At 37.3% G+C, this 19173-nt stretch overlaps 1 protein-coding gene across 3 annotated transcripts in view; it reads left to right on the top strand.

The window, feature by feature from the left end:
• Window positions 1-19173, top strand: part of LOC149623553 (uncharacterized) — a 74385-nt gene that overhangs the window by 38017 nt on the left and 17195 nt on the right. The window lies entirely within an intron of this gene.

Below are 19173 nucleotides of genomic sequence, written 5' to 3'. Positions count from 1 at the left end.
CATCGAGCTTTGTTGGAAATGTCAGAAACATATTGACTACGAAGCCTGGTATAGAGAACCAATGACTAATAAGTTAGCTGTCATTTTTGAAGTCTTGTGGAGAGATCCTTGGGAACCTTCTTCTTCAGCAGAAATTCAGCGCCTTATCATGATGAAAGGTTTAGACAATATGACTTTAATTTAAAAGTCAAGTAAGACCAAGATACCACCGTGTGTAGAAAGAAGAAACCATCGATAACTAACCCATTGATTGATATCTTTGTAGGTTTGCGAATTACACGTTGTAAGATACTAATTTTCAGTTTTAAATAACGCTTTTTGTCATCCATTATGGCCTGAAAATGGCCAACTCATTCCATAAAGAAAAGGATACCGATCAAGAAAAGAGCCGTATCTTATTTCGACAGTTCAAAACTGAACTAAAGGAAAAATATCCAGACTCCTCCAGGAAGTGCTACTGATCTCGAAGCTTCCATTTACATGAAAAAAAGAAGTAATTTATCAGGTTAGTTTTAAAGAGTAAGTAAAAAGAAAATCAAATCTACCTTCCATTGTGTATAAAACACTGGTCCCGGAAGCTTTGGAACAGATTTTGGCTGTTATGAAAAAACTGTCTCCATTGAGGAACTCTATTTAGATAATATAGGAGTTAAATGGTGTATATTCGTACAAGTTATTCTTATAATGACGTTATTTAATGTAAAGATTTGTATTTTAAAATAGGGATTTTGCTCATAAACTTGCATTGGTTTTGATAAGTAATCCAAATGTACCTTTTCATACTTTCGACCTATCAAATAACCTAAAAGAAGATAAAGGTAATATATTTACTAACGAAAAAAGAAATATCAAAGACAAATAACAACAATAGCTCTTCATTGTATTTCTTAATGAAATATCTCTTGTCAATTAATTGTAAAGAAAAACAGAAAATAAATGTTACCAATAAACATTGTGGTGAACTTTTTATGAGGATATTATTTCTGCATTTTTCATAATAGCGCTGAACTGCCTATCTGTACGAGGTTGAATTCAGGGTTCGTACAAACCTGGGAAACTGGGAAAACTAAGGCAAATAAATAACTTTCAAAAATTCAGTGTTTTTCTTCTTGGCGGTCTAGTGTAAACATGTTTTACTGTGCTTTGGTGTGTTTTATTGTAGTTTTGTTGTGGTATAGTGTAGTTTTAGAGTGTTTTATTGTACTTTTATTGTGTTTTATTGTAGTTTTATTGTACCTTAGTGTATTTTTTTGTGTTTTACTGTGTTTTATTGTAGTTTTTTTGTATTTTATTGTAGTTTTATTGTACTTTTAGTGTATTTTATTGTGTTTTATTGTACCTTAGTGTATTTTATTATGGTATAGTGTAGTTTTAGAGAGTTTTATTGTACTTTTATTGTACTTTTAGTGTGTTTTACTGTGTTTTGATTTGGTTTTATTGCGTTTTACTGTGTTATGGTGTGTTTTTATTGTAGTTTTAGTGTATTTCAGTGTATTTTGTTGTAATTTAAGTTATTTGTCATAAATTCACAAAGTTTCTGTAAGACTCAATATCATATTGAACATAATAATACGTGGAACAAAGTATTTAGTTTATTATTAGTTTATTTAGTTTATTATTATTATTAGTTTATTATTATTATTAGTTTATTTAGTTTATTATTATTATTTAGTTTATTATTATTATTAGTTTATTTAGTTCATTATTAGTTTATTATTATTAGTTTATTTAGTTTATTATTATTATTTATATATATTATGCATTTATAACATTAAAGTAAAACGAAATAAATTTCCTTACCTACATCCCCAATATAACTCCAAAATTATTATGATATTTTTCGTTTGAATCAACTAACCATTCCACGAACATCTGTCACGACAAAACGGAAACAGTAGGTGTACCATTTTTGAACGCTTTTCTCCCAATACCAGTTCAGTATAAATCTCTTCAACTAGAAAGTGTATTTTATTGTCCTTTTCGTGTATTTTATTATGGTATAGTGTACTTTTAGTGTGTTTTATTGTACTTTTAGTGTATTTTATTGTGTTTTACTGTATTTTCTTGTACTTTATTGTAATTTTAGTGTATTCTATTGTGTTTTACTGTGTTTTACTGTATTTTCTTGTACTTTATTGTAATTTTAGTGTATTCTATTGTGTTTTACTGTGTTTTCTTGTACTTTATTGTACTTTTAGTGTATTTTATTGTGTTTTACTGTGTTTTATTATAGTTTTATTGTACCTTTGTGTAGTTTTATAGTGTTTTATTTTACTTTTAGTGTATTTTATTGTGTTTTACTGTATTTTATTGTAGTTTTATTGTACTCTTAGTGTATTCTATTGTGTTTTACTGTACTTTATTGTATTTTCTTGTACTTTATTGTAATTTTAGTGTATTCTATTGTGTTTTACTGTGTTTTCTTGTACTTTATTGTAATTTTAGTGTATTCTATTGTGTATTTTATTGTGTTTTACTGTGTTTTATTGTAGTTTTATTGTACCTTAGTGTATTTTATTGTACTTTTAGTGTACTTTTAGTGTGTTTTATTGTACTTTTAGTGTATTTTATTGTGTTTTACTGTATTTTCTTGTACTTTATTGTAATTTTAGTGTATTCTATTGTGTTTTACTGTGTTTTACTGTATTTTCTTGTACTTTATTGTAATTTTAGTGTATTCTATTGTGTTTTACTGTGTTTTATTGTAGTTTTAGTGTATTTTATTGTACTTTTAGTGTATTTTATTATGGTATAGTGTACTTTTAGAGTGTTTTATTGTACTTTTAGTGTATTTTATTGTGTTTTACTGTGTTTTACTGTAGTTTTTTTGTACCTTAGTGTAGTTTTAGGTTTTCGTGACACCTTAAGCAATATGGTTTTTTGTTGGGGCATGCAAAAACATTTTCTAATTTAAAATAGTCTTTTACAACGTGATTACCGTGACACCAATCGGGAATATTGGGCGGTAATTGTGAGGGGCGCGTCATAACATAATTGTACTGTAGAAATGAAAGTTTATAATGCGCTTTAACTCGAAAACCTCTTGTGCCGAAAGATAGTTTAAAATGTTTGAATCGAGACACTCACCGGTTGCAGCGAGTGATTCTTCCAACAGTTGCTGGTTATAGACTTCGTTCCATAAAATACTATTAAGCTAGCTAGGATCCGAGACTTCGTTATACCTGAAGGTGAATAATATAGCGCCTATACCGTGTTATATTTTGCTCCGTTATAACTAACAGGTGTTTTTATAAAGCGAAAACAAGGTTAGTTGGCGTCAAAGATAATTTGAAATATACGTATAACGAATAGGTTGGTTCTCTATACCTCAAGGTGAATAATATAGCGCCTATACCGTGATAAAAATATATTTTTAACACGGATAACCTTGACGTCATACGTTTATTTCAAATTATCTTTGACATCAACCAACCTTGCCTTTGCTTTATAAAAAAAACTGTTAGTCATGTCTTTATCGAACATACCTTCTCTGTATACCTTGGCTAAAGTAGCGTCGCGCGAAACTTTTAATATACTATACGAGTATGAACTCGCTTCTCGGCATGATCTTTATTCGGGTTGTTTACCAACTCATATCGCTACTGAACTGGAAGAATCACTCGCTGCAACCGGTGAGTGTCTCGATTCAAACATTTTAAACTATCTTTCGGCACAAGAGGTTTTCGAGTTAAAGCGCATTATAAACTTTCATTTCTACAGTACAATTATGTTATGACGCGCCCCTCACAATTACCGCACAATATTCCCGATTGGTGTCACGGTAATCACGTTGTAAAAGACTATTTTAAATTAGAAAATGTTTTTGCATGCCCCAACAAAAAACCATATTGCTTAAGGTGTCACGAAAACCTAAAACTACACTAAGGTACAAAAAAACTACAGTAAAACACAGTAAAACACAATAAAATACACTAAAAGTACAATAAAACACTCTAAAAGTACACTATACCATAATAAAATACACTAAAAGTACAATAAAATACACTAAAACTACAATAAAACACAGTAAAACACAATAGAATACACTAAAATTACAATAAAGTACAAGAAAATACAGTAAAACACAGTAAAACACAATAGAATACACTAAAATTACAATAAAGTACAAGAAAATACAGTAAAACACAATAAAATACACTAAAAGTACAATAAAACACACTAAAAGTACACTAAAAGTACAATAAAATACACTAAGGTACAATAAAACTACAATAAAACACAGTAAAACACAATAAAATACACAATAGAATACACTAAAATTACAATAAAGTACAAGAAAACACAGTAAAACACAATAGAATACACTAAAATTACAATAAAGTACAAGAAAATACAATAAAGTACAGTAAAACACAATAGAATACACTAAGAGTACAATAAAACTACAATAAAATACAGTAAAACACAATAAAATACACTAAAAGTAAAATAAAACACTATAAAACTACACAAAGGTACAATAAAACTATAATAAAACACAGTAAAACACAATAAAATACACTAAAAGTACAATAAAGTACAAGAAAACACAGTAAAACACAATAGAATACACTAAAATTACAATAAAGTACAAGAAAATACAGTAAAACACAGTAAAACACAATAGAATACACTAAAATTACAATAAAGTACAAGAAAATACAGTAAAACACAATAAAATACACTAAAAGTACAATAAAACACACTAAAAGTACACTATACCATAATAAAATACACGAAAAGGACAATAAAATACACTTTCTAGTTGAAGAGATTTATACTGAACTGGTATTGGGAGAAAAGCGTTCAAAAATGGTACACCTACTGTTTCCGTTTTGTCGTGACAGATGTTCGTGGAATGGTTAGTTGATTCAAACGAAAAATATCATAATAATTTTGGAGTTATATTGGGGATGTAGGTAAGGAAATTTATTTCGTTTTACTTTAATGTTATAAATGCATAATATATATAAATAATAATAATAAACTAAATAAACTAATAATAATAAACTAATAATGAACTAAATAAACTAATAATAATAATAAACTAAATAATAATAATAAACTAAATAAACTAATAATAATAATAAACTAATAATAATAATAAACTAAATAAACTAATAATAAACTAAATACTTTGTTCCACGTATTATTATGTTCAATATGATATTGAGTCTTACAGAAACTTTGTGAATTTATGACAAATAACTTAAATTACAACAAAATACACTGAAATACACTAAAACTACAATAAAAACACACCATAACACAGTAAAACGCAATAAAACCAAATCAAAACACAGTAAAACACACTAAAAGTACAATAAAAGTACAATAAAACTCTCTAAAACTACACTATACCATAATAAAATACACTAAGGTACAATAAAACACAATAAAATACACTAAAAGTACAATAAAACTACAATAAAATACAAAAAAACTACAATAAAACACAGTAAAACACAAAAAAATACACTAAGGTACAATAAAACTACAATAAAACACAATAAAAGTACAATAAAACACTCTAAAACTACACTATACCACAACAAAACTACAATAAAACACACCAAAGCACAGTAAAACATGTTTACACTAGACCGCCAAGAAGAAAAACACTGAATTTTTGAAAGTTATTTATTTGCCTTAGTTTTCCCAGTTTCCCAGGTTTGTACGAACCCTGAATTCAACCTCGTACAGATAGGCAGTTCAGCGCTATTATGAAAAATGCAGAAATAATATCCTCATAAAAAGTTCACCACAATGTTTATTGGTAACATTTATTTTCTGTTTTTCTTTACAATTAATTGACAAGAGATATTTCATTAAGAAATACAATGAAGAGCTATTGTTGTTATTTGTCTTTGATATTTCTTTTTTCGTTAGTAAATATATTACCTTTATCTTCTTTTAGGTTATTTGATAGGTCGAAAGTATGAAAAGGTACATTTGGATTACTTATCAAAACCAATGCAAGTTTATGAGCAAAATCCCTATTTTAAAATACAAATCTTTACATTAAATAACGTCATTATAAGAATAACTTGTACGAATATACACCATTTAACTCCTATATTATCTAAATAGAGTTCCTCAATGGAGACAGTTTTTTCATAACAGCCAAAATCTGTTCCAAAGCTTCCGGGACCAGTGTTTTATACACAATGGAAGGTAGATTTGATTTTCTTTTTACTTACTCTTTAAAACTAACCTGATAAATTACTTCTTTTTTTCATGTAAATGGAAGCTTCGAGATCAGTAGCACTTCCTGGAGGAGTCTGGATATTTTTCCTTTAGTTCAGTTTTGAACTGTCGAAATAAGATACGGCTCTTTTCTTGATCGGTATCCTTTTCTTTATGGAATGAGTTGGCCATTTTCAGGCCATAATGGATGACAAAAAGCGTTATTTAAAACTGAAAATTAGTATCTTACAACGTGTAATTCGCAAACCTACAAAGATATCAATCAATGGGTTAGTTATCGATGGTTTCTTCTTTCTACACACGGTGGTATCTTGGTCTTACTTGACTTTTAAATTAAAGTCATATTGTCTAAACCTTTCATCATGATAAGGCGCTGAATTTCTGCTGAAGAAGAAGGTTCCCAAGGATCTCTCCACAAGACTTCAAAAATGACAGCTAACTTATTAGTCATTGGTTCTCTATACCAGGCTTCGTAGTCAATATGTTTCTGACATTTCCAACAAAGCTCGATGTAAAAGAGGTGGGCGCCCATCATTTCCAAACGTTGTCAGTTTTATCCTTGGGTATTTGGGCTATTTCTTTCATTTCGAATGCGGGTACAACGTAAACAGTTTTATCATCTTTTCGAGATTCGAGAAAGAGCCTATTTTCTCAGGCATACTCCAGGAACATTTCGTGGAGGTTATAGTTGGGCATCATATCAACGTCTAAGACTAATACAAATTCTGCGGTGGAATTTCTTCTCGCCACCTTACGTAATAACGTTATAACTTGGAGGTAGGTTAGGTTTAGACACGTTAGGACGAGTCCTGGCGTTTGGTGTTGGCCTGTAAACGGGGTAGTCTCTGCCTCTAACGTTGACTTTAGTACGATACTAATAGAAAAATTAGATGTGAATTGTTTTGAATACGAATGATTTGAAAGGAGAGTATTTACACACGCTTACTTTTCTGTGATTGTATTTTGAAACTAAGTACTGGTATTTGATTCCGTTTGAGCTGTCAAATCTTTGTTCCTTTTGTAAGTATAACTCTACACCCGTATCAGTCCTTTTCCAGTAAGCCATTACCGACCCAAACCTCTACTGTATCGTTATGAACCTGACACATTTTCATTTAGCAATGATAAAACTTTACCGCCACCCCTTAATATACGTTACGCGATACAACAACTCTTCGAATGACGTCACAATTGTTGGATTATTATAGGCAGAATTTAACCAAGGCTTACAAATAGACGCTAACACACCAGTAACACTTTGATTTTCAGAGGTTAATTACGCTTTTACGTGTACCTTTTAATTACCATTAAAACAATACCATAATCAAAATAAACTCCTTGAAAAAAGGTTGAAATTTTGAGTCAAACTAAAAATTACAATGGATTGCGCAACTTCCAACAGACATTAACCTTGGCAATGTATTAAAGCTATCCATTCTCGTCTCTTATCAATGACGTCACAAATACAATTCTTCAAATGACGTCACAGATACAGTTGTAGAAGGGAGGAGTTTCCCAATAGGCGGCGCACGGTGTTTTCCCGCCAATGACGTCATAGATACAGTTGTAGATTTTCCCGCCAATGACGTCACAGAGACAGTTGTAGACAGGACTGCCAGATTCCCGCGCAATGTTTTCCCGCGAGGGGGCGCGCGAGTTTTCCCGCGAGGGGGCGCAGCCGCCAGGGGGCGCGCGCGAGTTTTCCCGCGAGGGGGCGCAGCCGCCAGGGGGCGCGCGGGGGCCCGCGAGTTTTCCCGCGAGGGGGCGCGCGCGAGTTTTCCAGGGGGCGCGCGCGAGTTTCCCAAGGGGGCGTGGCGAGAGGGTGACCTTGAAATTCTACACCTACACTCTACACCTACATTCTACACCTACATTCTACACCTACGGAGGTACGAAGTGCGGCTTTACACTACTGGGGTGGGTGTTGAGGGGTTAATGTGGCTGGAGTTTGCGACGGGTTGGGTGTTGAGGGGTTAATGGGGCTGGAGTTTGCGACGGGTTGGGTGTTGAGGGGTTAATGGGGCTGGAGTTTGCGATGGGTTTGGTGTTGAGGTGTTAATGTGGCTGGAGTTTGCGACGGGTTGAGTGTTGAGCGGTCGAACAGATCAGGATGAGTTTGCGACAAGTTTAAATTTCAGGTGTAAATCAGACTGACTTGATAAGGTGTAAATCAGTATAGTTTGCGAAAGGTTGAGTGTTGAGGTGTATATTAAGCTGGAAAATGTCGAAGGTTACACTTTGAAGTTAAAAGATTAATTCCGAAAGGTTGCCTGCTACAAGTGCGAGTGCCAAGCTATTTAGTGATCGGTTTTCTGGAGTAAAGAACTCTTTTTAAAGGGGTTTCTAATAAGATCGGCGAAACCAATTAGATTAACTGGATGTCGTCGTCGAGTATTGTCGAAGTCTAGTTGAGTTAACGATGATATATATAGTAGGTTTCTTGGCGAACTTAACTCGATTACGAGTCTCTCTCTCTCTCAGTCTCTTGGCAAGAACTTCTGTAACAAACAAGTTTAGTAGTATAGCAAAGTCATATTTCTTCAGTTCTATAAAAAAATCTAATCCCCGTTTGCACTTACTAGGCCCGCGGAAAAACTCTTCAGGTTTTTGAAGTAGTCACAAATCCAAAATTGGGAAAAAGAAACGAAAAGGGTATTTGTTCGAAAAGGTGGGAGGAGATCGAATCGGACAGTTTTACTCGTAAAAGAGATCCAAACTGCCAGAATCTCGTATCTTCTCGCCTGTATAAACACTCGGCGTTCGAAAACGATACCCCCCCCCCCCCCGTATACCTAACCTTCCTGAGTTGATAAATTTGAGTATGTCGAAGAGCAGTAAATATACCTAGCTGGAAAAAATTATTTTTGATGGTTTTTTTAACTTGTGTTCGGTATTATTTGTCGCAAAGGATACGTTTTGAAAGCTGTTATTTTTTAAATATATTCAAGCTCATTTGGTATATTTTAATGGTGTGAATACTCAAGTTTTATCAGCCACCTTTACCCACTTACACTGGGATACGTTTTGTCCCCGCTGTTGTGCAATCTACGATTTTAGTCTTCTAGCACCCATACTTCGCCTGGCTTGCTGCTCGATTTCATTCGCTTTTTCTCTCTTCTTCTTTTCCGTTCGAAGTGGATTAAAATCGAAGTTATCAATACGCTTATCAATTTTATCAGCAAAAGACAGTTCCTTGAAAGACTAAGGAATTTAATTTTTGACAACGTCCGGTTAATTTTTTGGGGGGGTTTATATATATCGTGGGCGTCGAATCCGATTTTCAGTTGCACCCCCTGCTCCTCTTATGAAATATACGGAGAATACCCCGAAATGGCGTATAAAAAGAGCCCTCCGCACCCGAGAGGTGAATTATGCCGCCGGATCACCCATTATATTATGGAAACAGCCGCCGGGGATCAACTTGGCCAACTGATCGCGTTCGGGGTTGCTTAAATGTCTATTGATTCCATCGCCGACACCCACCGACCCAACCCACCTTTGCTTTCGTGATCCATACGTAGATGGTGAACTAATTTTACCAAAAATGACACAAAAAGGACAGAGTCATTCTTACTGTTTTTATATTTGTGTGAAGACTGAAGTTGACTGTTGATTCTTGGTTTTTTCGAGGGAATTTATTAACCTTGGGTAAACCCAAACCCGCCTACGTCTTGAATGAAAATAAATTGCTTGAATCCTGTAAGAGATTTGTAGTTTTTTTAAAACTTATTTGAGAGATTCTTTTTGTATTGTTTGACCCTTGGAATATTTTTTGACTCCTGGAAGAGATTTGGAATTGTGTTTTGACTCCTGCATGAGAATCAACCTTGACCCCACCCGGTAAGAAAGATAGCGCTGCATCAAAATATTTATATCCGAAATTGAAACTTTTATACGGAGCATCGTAGAATGCGAACGCGTCTCGATCCTGTTAGGTCGTGATGTCACAGTGCCACCACCATCATCCTTGGAGGCAGATCGATTTTTGGCTGCTCCGGCGCCTCTTTCGGGCCATTCGCGCGAGACCATCCAAATTGCTTTGGTCGCCAGTTCGGGGAAAGAGCTGGATGCGACGGAGGAAAGAGGAGAGAGAGAGAGAGGTATTTCGAAGGGACATAATAATTCCTCCCCATCCACACTACCACCACCACCACTCACCCTCATTTCCCAGAGTTACTTGATGGACTTTAATTTTTTGGACCATTTATTAACAATACGTAACGATATATTTGTATTTTTACGCTAGAAGAAACCTTTCGGCCTCGTTCTTCGTTCTTATAATCACCGTTTTTCGGAAAGAGTAGCATCACGATTTTGCAATTTAGATACACTGCCATTTTTTAGTCAAAGGTTTTTTAATCACCAACTTTTTTATGACGACTGGATACCGGGGCACCAAAGGGGAGGGGTATGGATATACGACCCACATTTTTATGGGTTTTCTCGTGTCAAATGTCACGTGATACGCATTCTTTACTCTATTCAAAACGAACCAGATTTCATATTCAATTTCGAAGTCTAAGTTGCCTTGCCGCTCTTTTGAAAATCGGTTTTAATTCCTTTGAACACAATGTCGCGGACGCTAATAGACTTTCATTCTGTTTTAAAAGCTTTTCCGAAATCATTATTCATATTTTTTTTTTCTTCTTCTCGAGTTGCCTTGTTGAAATTAATGATTCATGAATAAACAGTTGTTTAGGCGTATGTAAGAATCCGAATTACGCCATTACTTCCACGAATATGAGGTGTATTAATTATCTATTAAGTTCTTGAACACTTTATGGATTGAAATTGACTTAAATTTCTTTTAACTATTTCATTGCACAAACAATGAAATTAATCTTCGAATTTTTGTTTACCGGGTTATATATCATTTCAATATTCATGAAATAAATTAGATAATTATTTCCCTACTGCCAAAAATGGGAAGTTCGCTTTATTGTTCGAAGGGTCAGATATTCGATGCACGTTTTTGGTGATTTATAAGCCCGTCGCCCACGAAAATCTTAAACTTCTTTTGTATACTTATCGGCCATGAGAGTCAACATACGGCCAACCTTTAAAAAAACAAACTGTAACAGTTGGCCGTGTAATTCCTTAGAATGGAAAAAAGGTAACTTGAGACTACGTTCCACTAAATACTTGTCTATGTGAACGACGGGCTTTAACTTGTAGGAAATAGGGGGAAGAATTGGAAAAGTAAGAAGCGACTATGCGAGCCCAATTAGTGGTCCTTTTTTAATATTACTTAACCGTGGGGAGGGAGAAAGAATTTGGGGGTTCCATGGAGTAGCGCGTTGGTAATTTTCCTTCGTTGGAACGAGCGTAGAGAGAGCTGACAACTTCTATTGTGTCAGAGCATCCAAGTGGAAAGGAAAAGGCTTTTCCAACTCAAATTAAAAAGAATTAGCTGCAGCAGGAACGCCGCCTCGCGGTGCTAAGAAGAATGAAGGGAGTTTAGGATGAAGAGTTAACGCAATATCGCGTGCCCCTTGTTTTATATGTAAAAAGAGCGCCAAACCCGTTTAGCCAATATTTCGCTCCACTTGATAGCGACAGACACATACGCGCGCTTTATTTCTTTCCTCGTGTTTTAATGTCAGTCTGGTAGATCAGTTTCTTCAAGAACTAATTAAGTTTCTAGTTCAGCGTTTCTAACACGCGTCTTTATTCCTATTCCATACTTAATCGTCTTTGCGCAGAGTTCCTGATACATAAAAAAGCAATTTTAGAGAACATTACAAATTTGACTTCAGCTCAGGCCTGATTAAACGCGACGACTTATTGCGATCTAGGACCTTTTCCGCCGCCATTTATTTTTAAATGTCAGTATTCAGCAACCTTTTTTTGATAGCGAGGAAACGTATCATTCTTGTCAGTCGCTTTTAAAATAATTTATGGAACCGCTCTGTCTTAGAGAGAGAGCTATACTACCGAGGCGCTTACAAACGGGAGGAGTTGTGTGGAGTCCACGAGAGTTGAGAATCAAGTTTTTGTTCCATAACACACACACAGACTGCTCACACACAACGCGTGCAGTCATCCTTCGCGCCAACCCATTACTCTACTCCTCTTTAAAGCTCCTCTCACGCTCCCTTTGCTTCATAGCTGCTTCGTATCAAAACCTTGTTTGATCACGGACACGGAAAACTTCATGAAACGAACTAAAAGGGAGAGAATATACTGTAGTAGTGACACCCCCAATCCCTCCCCTACCATAAAAGAGAATACCTTACTGGAGTAACACCTACAAATGGTTGCTTCAATTGCATGGGGGACTCGAAATATTCACTCCGTTTTAGTTTCGGGAATAAACCCCCGAAAAGAATCGATAAGAGCGACTCCCATTTATCGAACTGGTATTAATCAAAACCAGAACTTATATAAGACCTGAGAACCTAGCTCGTACTTTTTCCTGGAATGAGAGATGAGATGGAATCGAAATGTTCGTGGTCCATGTGTGAGTGTGACAATGAAAGTCTCCCATAGTATCTTGTGCACGCTACTACCTATGGGAGGAGGTTTTTAAGTACTGCCGCCTAGCGACATTTGAGAATTAGCTTCTATTTCTAAGACACAGGGGGCATTGTTGTCGACTTTTATTTACCGTACGACCCTACCAAAACGCTGAGGATGTTGGGAGGACTTCGTTGCCTTAACAGAGGCTTTTGCACTGTAACGTTCTGCTCATTTGGGTGAGTAGAACGTCACACCCTCCTAAGTGTTAACATGGTACTGGCAGCCATATTGGTGGCTTTCACATTTTTTCTCCTGCATTCAACTCAGTATGGCCGTGTAAATTATCTCACGTATATTGACTCCTCCCCAACCGAAGCTCTCTATGCTTGCCAGTGTGGAGACGACGCGTAATGGAACCGTGGTGTTCTGGGTTAAGAGTGTATTGTAAGCTAAAATTGAATGATCATCTACTCCTGTTTGGTATTCTCTTTGGTGCCTGGAGGATACGGTTCCGTATATCGTTTGGAAGCTTTAGGAAATAGACGAAAATCAATATAGGAATTAATTTAGCGTCTTAGCTATTATTTGGCGTAGTCAGGGGAAGCTTAAATGGCGCGTTGCGTCTTGCGTGCCTTTTGCAGTGGCGCGTCGCGGGCCACCTATAGCTTTTTGGAATCTTTATACACTTATCCAAGCAGCTTCCGCGATGCCGCGAGTCTCTTTATTAAGTTTCCAATTATAATCCTTTTGCATTTCCTCGCTTTTCAGTTCATCCTTTTGGACCTTTACTGGCACAACGCCCCACCTCCACCCTTTCCCTTTTAAGTCCCGTAACATTTTCAAGGGTGGTCTAGTTACGTACGAACGTTTTGCTTGCCTTAACGATTTACCTCATTTGTAACTGTAGTTATTTAATTGCTGAAATTTGTGGACTCCTAATATTTGAGTTCCTTGTTAGTTAATGGCAACAGAATTGTTGATGTTCGTAATACATGGAGTGATTTTGCTAATAGGGAAGTTTAAATAGATTTACAAATAAGTGGAAGTAAAGTTACCGTGATGGAGGAGTAAGATTTTGTAAAATTGTCCAAAATTTGCCCGAGGGAACAGTAAGATTTGTAAAATAATTCCGGAAGGTGCACGAGGAGAGAATAAGGTCTTTAAAATAATCCGGAAGGTGCACGAGGAGAGAATAAGGTCTTTAAAATAATCCGGAAGGTGCACGAGGAGAGAATAAGGTCTTTAAAATAATCCGGAAGGTGCACGAGGAGAGTAAGGTCTTTAAAATAATCCGGAAGGTGCACGAGGAGAGAGAGTAAGGTCTTTAAAATAATCCGGAAGGTGCACGAGGAGAGAGAGTAAGGTCTTTAAAATAATCCGGAAGGTGCACGAGGAGAGAGAGTAAGGTCTTTAAAATAATCCGGAAGGTGCACGAGGAGAGAGAGTAAGGTCTGTAAAATAATTCCGGAAGGTGCACGAGGAGCAATTAAGGCTTGTAAAATAATTCCGGAAGGTGCACGAGGAGAGAGAGTAAGGTCTGTAAAATAATTCCGGAAGGTGCACGAGGAGAGAGAGAGTAAGGTCTGTAAAATAATTCCGGAAGGTGCACGAGGAGAGAGAGTAAGGTCTGTAAAATAATTCCGGAAGGTGCACGAGGAGAGAGAGTAAGGTCTGTAAAATAATTCCGGAAGGTGCACGAGGAGAGAGAGTAAGGTCTGTAAAATAATTCCGGAAGGTGCACGAGGAGAGAGAGTAAGGTCTGTAAAATAATTCCGGAAGGTGCACGAGGAGAGAGAGTAAGGTCTGTAAAATAATTCCGGAAGGTGCACGAGGAGCAAGTAAGGCTTGTAAAATAATTCCGGAAGGTGCACGATGAAAGAAGAAAGAAATTTTGAATTGGGTCCTCTCTTTTTCTTATTTTCCATCAAATGGTTTGCCAATCTTGAAACCGCCGTCGAAAAGCATTTGCAGTTGCAATTTACCGGGACCACCCTGCCTAAGAGGTTCACCCGAATCTTTGTTTATGGCTTCTCTAAATTAAAGCCTCGACCATAACGGAGCGCCGCCCCCGCCGCGCCTTTGAACCCTAGCTGCTCTCCCATCAAAGCTATATAACCCGCCGCTTGTCCCTAACTGTAACGCTAAAACCTGTGCCCAAAAATATCTTCCATCCGCCTTTGCAACTCGGTATCGAGTTAATTTGATCCAGACTAAGGTAGTTAAGGAGAATTAACAGCTTTAATGGCTGACAGCTTTCTACGCTAGGTTACGTTGTCGCTCTCAACTTGCTAGTGTCTTCGAATCAGTATCCGTCCTAACCACCCTTCACCCCCTCTTTCTCTCTCCTTGGTGGTAATATTAAAGGAGATATAAGAAAGGTGAATAAAACAAAGGATTGTTTAAACCCCCACTGAAAAAAATGGACCTTGTAATGTTTTCGTTGTTGCTTGCACTGTAGTTGGGACATAGTCGCGTACGTCGAGTTTGTTTTGGGTCTCAAATATGAACGAAACCTTCGTGATTAGTTTAGTCCCAAGTTATCTCGCTGTCTGTGTCTGTCTCTTTAGTCTTTGCTTTCGCCCAATGGAACCTTTTGCCAACGATATATTCGTCTATTGGCGTCGTTGTGTTTTAATAAGCGCGCTATTAAGCTAAATTACGAGTTTGGACCAGCGCGTCCGATATTACAACAGGCGCGCGGATTTTGAAGGTGGGTCGAAAAGGGGCATCACGCGCAATATGTAACTTAGCTTACTAAGCTTTACCAGATCACCGAAATATATTAAATATGACGTTATTAAACGCGATTAAATGTTCATTGTTTTGCCTTGAACATTTTAGTGGTGCTTAATCCCAATTCCGTTCTCGCCTTTCGGAGAATTTATAACATTAAGTTAATCTACTTCTAGGGTATATTTAACGTATTTCCGGAGCCTCTTATGTCACAGAATTTCGTAAAGCTATGGGATGCTGGGAGAGTGGCCTTGCTTCGGGCTTGTCCGGATATTTATGGTAGCTAATTTAAAATTGCGCGCTTTTAGACAAGGTAGATGAAGAGAAGTTTATAATATGGGGATTATTCTAATTTTCTAAGCTATATCGGAAGGGGGAGAGATAGAGAGGGAGGTAGCAAGTTTGGTGTTCATTATTTACGTCTTCCGCCCCTTACTCTATTGCTCTCGTGTATTTGACTAAATTTATGATGAGGTCGTGATAGGCTGTAACCTTGTGTAGTTTTAAGTGAAGAGTTAAGACTGTCGCTCACCAACATCTTTCGAAATTTTAGTAGAGCGTTTTAGTTACTTTAACGCAAAAATCCAAAATCCCGCTGTAATAAATGTTATTGAAATCGGTTTGAATCTGTAATGATTGTTCATTAAATATATGTCTGCCATTTTCCAAGATGGCCGCCGATTGGAAAACACTTTCTCAGTAGGTACCTACTTGAGGCAAATAGGTTTGGGCTGGGCGTCAATTATCAGTCAGTCTGTCGGGACTTTCGTAGATGTAGATTTAGAGTAAAATATCGCCATTAGAGTATAAATATTTTAGGTCGGTGTTGTGGTTTCTTTGCACTTTTTAATATTCTTGGAGCATCGTGGCCTCCTTTTTCCGGTGCCACTTTTTTGTTTTGTTTTTTTCTATCTGTAATATCGGCCCCGACCGTCTCGGAACAATAGAGACTCAATAACCCGACCGACTTATTACGTTTTCACCATCAACAACAATCACTGCGCGCTATAGCTAGTTAAAAACATTTTCATTCGATCCTTAATACGGCGAGCAAGTATAGCTGCTAAATAGTAAGGTAATACCTAAGTAGTTTACCTCTGTCCAGACTGTCCTTTATATTTATATTTATATTTAATGTACAAATATATGTTTACAAATGGGTTAGTGCATGGTGACGATCACGACTACTCTTTACAAATATTGGGCAATTCAAATTTTTGGGGGTGTTAAATTCCCCGAACATCCGTTAAACACGGTGTCGAAATATTGTAAACTAGGTGCAAAAAAAAATTATAACGAGAAATCGTTTGTTAAAATTTAACATCAATACAAGTCGAATACTGGGGGAATAGAAACCCTTCCTATTATTGGGTCAGTATCGAACGGGTCAAATCTCACTGCGTTTCTTGCCAGAAGCAATTTCGCCATCGTTCTTATATCATTTCGATTTTTGGAGTCCTTTTTTTTCCATTCTCCATTTTTCTATACTTTTATTTCTTCCGAGGAAAACGCTCGAGGGTGGCGCACTCGAGAAAGTTTATTTATGGTGGGTAGAGAGCGGCAGTTTTGGCAGCGGAACATACCGTACACATACACAAATACAAACGAAGAACGCGTAGCCCTCTCGCGGCGATATAAACCCTCGTAAATAACTGAGTTTTCTTTTTTAGTTCGCTTCTCTCAAAGTCTCTTTATGCTTTTTAACTTTTATCCCTAGAAAGAAACTTAAATATACTTCCCCCGTTTTTATGATCTTCTGTATTTTACTCTCTTTTCGTATGGAAAAAGAAGTCGGCACCGACTCTACGAGATTGCGCGTTGCGTGTTAATCCGCCTTGCTTTGGTTAGTTTGCAAACTACGGTTGATCGTGATCACGTAAGAAATTAGAATTGAGGCGTTTTATTCTGAGGGTTCGTGATGTCTTTTAGTGTCGTCTGAATTATTGCGTAGACTGTAGGGCTAGTTTGTGTTACAGCGTATGAAGTACTTATGACCCGCCACATACCATGGACAAATGTGGAAGAAAATGTAGGGTTATGAGCATCCCAAGGTCAAAGGAGGGGTATTCTAGTGTTTATGAGCAACACAAGGTCAAAAGAGGGGTATTCTTGGGTTTATGGGCATCTCAAGGTCAAAAGAGGGGAATGTCTAGGGTTTATGGGCAACCGATGGTCCAAAGAGGGGGCTGTCTAGGGTTTATGGGTAACCCAAGGTCCAAAGAGGGGGACTTTCTAGGGTTTATGGGCAACCCAAGGTCCAAAGAGGGGGACTTTCTAGGGTTTATGGGCAACCCAAGGTCCAAAGAGGGGGACTTTCTAGGGTTTATGGGCAACCCAAGGTCCAAAGAGGGGGACTTTCTAGGGTTTATGGGCAACCCAAGGTCCAAAGAGGGGGACTTTCTAGGGTTTATGGGCAACCCAAGGTCCAAAGAGGGGGACTTTCTAGGGTTTATGGGCAACCCAAGGTCAAAAGAGGAGGGCTGTCTAGGGTTTATGGGCAACCCAAGGTCAAAAGAGGGGGACTGTCTAGGGTTTATGGGCAACCCAAGGTCAAAAGAGGGGGACTGTCTAGGGTTTATGGGCAACCCAAGGTCAAAAGAGGAGGGCTGTCTAGGGGTTATGGGCAACCCAAGGTCAAAAGAGGAGGGCTGTCTAGGGGTTATGGGCAACCCAAGGTCAAAAGAGGAGGGCTGTCTAGGGGTTATGGGTAACCCAAGGTCAAAAGAGGAGGGCTGTCTAGGGGTTATGGGTAACCCAAGGTCAAAAGAGGAGGGCTGTCTAGGGGTTATGGGCAACCCAAGGTCAAAAGAGGAGGGCTGTCTAGGGGTTATGGGCAACCCAAGGTCAAAAGAGGGGGGCTGTCTAGGGGTTATGGGCAACCCAAGGTCAAAAGAGGGGGGCTGTCTAGGGGTTATGGGCAACCCAAGGTCAAAAGAGGGGGGCTGTCTAGGGGTTATGGGCAACCCAAGGTCAAAAGAGGGGGGCTGTCTAGGGGTTATGGGCAACCCAAGGTCAAAAGAGGGGGGCTGTCTAGGGTTTATGAGCAACCCAAGGTCCAAAGAAGGGGGCTGTCTAGGGTTCATGAGCAGACCTGAAGGTCAGATTAGAGGGCTGTTTAGGGGAAACCCAAGGTCAAATGAGGGGAACTCTCTAGAGTGTATGAGCAACTCAAGGTTTAATAATGAAGGAACTGTTTTGAGTGTTATGAGCAACCCAAGGTCTAAAATGAGGGATTTATAGGGTTTATGAGCAGACCTGGAGGTCAGAATAGGGTTGGTCTAAGGTTAACGAGCAGTACAGGTTCAAAAGAGGGATTTGAGCTGACCCGGAAGTCACAAAGGTTGAATAATATCTAGGATTATGCGCAGCATAAGGAAGTCTATGATTTAGGGATGAACATTTCTCAATTGAACCACGCAAAGGTCAATCACACACAACCGCATTTCTTACTCTTCCCTGGAATAATTAAGAAAATGACAACCTTTTTCACTATCAAAATAAACCCATTTTTTATATATATTTATATATAAAATTGAGACCATTTGAAGCTAGTTTTTAAGGCGTATGCTTTTAAAAGATTTTCCGTGTTGCTTTTTTAATGATGGCGACATTAAAACGTATATACGCATCAGAAGAAGAAGAAGACGATAAAAAAGTTATTTTTTATGGCGGAATCTATATTGTATAACAAGGTTTCTGTGGTGGCGCCCCCAATGGCTACGAAACGAAATAAAAACTGACTTTTATTATAAGTTAAGAATCTTGCCGTCAGGA

The sequence above is a fragment of the Phalangium opilio genome, unplaced genomic scaffold (assembly GCF_054372755.1).
Source record: "Phalangium opilio isolate 3A_F unplaced genomic scaffold, DU_Popi_V2 ptg000113l_1, whole genome shotgun sequence".
NCBI lineage: Eukaryota > Metazoa > Arthropoda > Arachnida > Opiliones > Phalangiidae > Phalangium > Phalangium opilio.
The sequence above is the reverse complement of the archived record's forward strand: the minus strand, read 5'-3'. Positions and strand labels throughout refer to the sequence as shown.